Source organism: Triticum dicoccoides, chromosome 3A, assembly GCF_002162155.2.
Source record: "Triticum dicoccoides isolate Atlit2015 ecotype Zavitan chromosome 3A, WEW_v2.0, whole genome shotgun sequence".
NCBI classification, from domain to species: Eukaryota; Viridiplantae; Streptophyta; class Magnoliopsida; order Poales; family Poaceae; genus Triticum; species Triticum dicoccoides.
The window spans coordinates 199,580,435-199,583,839 of record NC_041384.1 but is presented as its reverse complement, the minus strand read 5'-3'; positions in this window follow the sequence as shown (position 1 = coordinate 199,583,839).

The window sequence follows — 3,405 nt, the reverse complement described above, 5'->3', positions numbered from 1 at the left end:
GTCCTAGTGTGAGGACTTAGTCGTGAGGCCAACGCATCTATGTAGTAGGTTGAAGGGGTTGGTCAGAATCGAGAGACGCAAGGTTTTACCCAGGTTCGGCCCCTCACGGTGGAGGTAAAAGCCTACCTCCTGCTTCATTGATATTTATGATGATGATTACAATCACACGGGTGCTCTAACTTGAGAGCTATAGACTTGTTTGTCTAACCCTAATCTATCTAACTTGTGGAACCTATCCCTCTTGGGGTGCCCTGCCGCTCCTTATATATGTTGAAGGGGTGGCTTACATGACTAGTCCTATTAGGATTAGGATTACTCTATTACAAGTGGAGTCCTAGTCTTGCTTCCTTTGTAAGGGAATATTCCTTATGCTTTCCTCTTAAGCCGGCCCACCATAACATAGGCCGATCTTCCTTGAACCGCCTGTCGGGCCATCGGGTCTTGTTGTTCCTCTTCACCCACCTACCGGGTTATCAATGAGTCACCATCCCAGCCGGGTCATCAATGAGTGGAGAGATCCGGGCGGGTCACTTCATGAGTCGCCAAGTTAGGGCGGGTCACCAGTGACTCTCCAAGTCCGGCCGGGTCATACTTCCGACCGGGTCATTCCGCGGGGTATATCCCCGACATTAGCCCCCAGTTTAATTTGGATTTATCCATGTTAAACTTATCCTGCAAAATAAACACAAAAACAAATTTGACAGGTTGTGCTCCGGGTTAAAAATTCTTGTAAACCGGCACCTAATCATCCTGAAGTCCTTGTCATTTCCTTCTTCTAGAAAGTCCGGGCCAATAGGCCAGCTTCATAACAAATTTGCTGACATTGGCTCTTGTAGAAAAATATTATAAGAAATAATCCATTTAAGTCGGCCTTTAATGCTCTGACTTGACAAAAATATTGGTCTTGAAATATTCAACTGATATTCAGCCGGCTTAAAGATGTAGATCTTGCCGATTTATGATTGCCAAAATTGTCCAGTTATAAACAAATGATGCCAGGTCATGTAATTGTTGTTGATGCCGGGTTAATCTTATGATGACGCCGGGTCATAAACCTTGCAGATTTCTCCGATGATAATAATATAATACCTGATTTGCTCAAAACTGAGAATTTGAAGTTATTCCTCCCTTATATGCATATCACCTATAGCCCCCAAGTGCCGGGTTGTCATGCTTGCAGCAACCTGGGACTTGTAATTGCCTTATGCTCATAAAAAATTCAACCAGTGTAGCCCCCAAGGGTCGGGTCTTTATGCAATAATGAGCATGGACTTTGTAAATATGATCATGTAAACTTGAGCAGCAACGTGTAGCCCCCAAGGGCCGGCTCATTATATTGTGATGTGTCGGGTCTTCAATAAGTGAGCAAACAATGACTTTGCATTAGCCCCCAAGTGTCATGGTGCATGCTTGCAGCGACATGAGACTTGTGTATTTTATGTAATCCCAACTTGAACAATGTAGCCCCCAAGTGTCGGGTCGTAAGCCTGCAGCGACTCGGGGCTATTCCTTCCAATGTATAATAAATCATATCTAGTTTGAAAACCGATTCCTGCCATATAAGCCGGTATATCCATTCACATATGATACATGCTATGATGATGTAGTGATGATGCAACGTATGATGCAATATATGATGATGTATATGTATGATCAAGAGGGTTTAAGATATGGTTCGGATACGACCAGAGCCCCCATGTAGTCATAATTATGGCATTGCGCCGATCAAGAGGTGTAGCTATGGTTCGAATACGACCGAGCGCCCAAGTGATTTCCCTAGTGCCCTTATGCTTATCAAGAGGTGTAACTATGGTTCGAACCCGTAGCCCCCAAGTGATTCCCTGATGGCCTTATGCCTATCAAGATGTGTAGCTATGGTTTGGATACGACCAAGCCCCCAACTGATTTCCCTAGTGCCCTTATGCTGATCGAGAGGGTATAAGCTGTGGTTCGGATACGACTAGAGCCCCCAAGTGATTTCCCTGGTGGCTTTAAGCTTATCAAGAGGTGTGACTATGGTTCGAACATAGCCCCCAAGTGATATTGTGAGCTGTGCTCAAGGGATACCCATGTTTGAGTTGTGCTATGCAACCGACTCTCTTTGGCCCCTTATGATAATATTGGCTTGATAGCCGGATTACCGAAGTAACCAGAGATATGCTCTTATGATAATATTGGCTTGATAGCCGGATCAAGAGGGTAGTAACACTATGTTCTCTTTGGTGAATACACCTATGTTTGAACAGGAAGCCCCCAAATGATATTGTGAGCTGTGCTCAAGGGGTACCTATGTTTGAGCTGTGCTTTTGCAACAGACTCTCTTTGGTCCCTTTAATTTTTCCTAAAAAACTCGAACTTGCGAGAGATAATTCTTTTTGAACCGGAAATTCTTAAACCGGATACTGAGAGCTTCAAAGCTTTGTGGGAGATAGCTTTCCCTTGAACCGGATTTCAAACCAGAATCCTTCTTTTTAAGCCGGAAATTTTCTGACCGCCTTTAAATTTGCACCAATATGGCGGTTTAGGGTCCTGCATTAGATAACTTTGCAAGCCGGAGTAATTGCTGTTTTAAAGAAAGCAATATATAATATAAAAATATACTGAATGGATTTCACCTGATATGTCAGGCCAGTAGTTATCCACCATAGAGTTAATGATCACCATGGTGAAACGGAAATCAATCATGGGTGAGCCCGCCATGGGACCAGATAGATGAATCGGCCACAATATTTTAGGCCGGTACGGACGGGCGAGTTACTTCGCAAGGACGGTCCCGGTGAGTTGAAGTAGTCCGGGCTGCGAGGGCGGCGGCTTGCACACATCCATTTATCGGGTAATATGGCACGGACGAATACCGGGTGCAATGTTGTGAGTACGTGCTCCATATCCGTGATATAAACCACATTTGTAGTGAATCATTGTCCTGCGTATAAAAACTACAGCAGGCCGGAGTAGTTGTTTGTTGAAGGAAATCAACATGTACTTACCAAAATATGTAAGATAAATATCACCTGATTTCTAGGCGATAGATGATCATTGTATGGCATCCTTAGATAATTTAGAACCTTTGTGTTGATCCTTTCAAGGGCCTTGCCAGAGTTTGCCGTAGTTTGTACAATCTTCATCCAAGAAATTGGGGCATATTTATCCTCGGAAACGCCTCGTACATCTGGCGGTTTAGAACGGGGCGGTTCACGACCGAAGTCAAGGCGAGGCGCGCGACTGTGGCTGAAGCGGACTGTGGCAGCTCGAGGCCTCAGAGGTGGGTCGATGAAGCGGATTGACCAAACGACCCGATAACTTTCGCCCGGATCGTGGTAATTGGATAACTTACGCCCGGGTCACTTCGTACCCCCTCCTCCCCCTTTTTTCTTTTGTCCTGATCTGTAGTCTGCGAAAGCACAT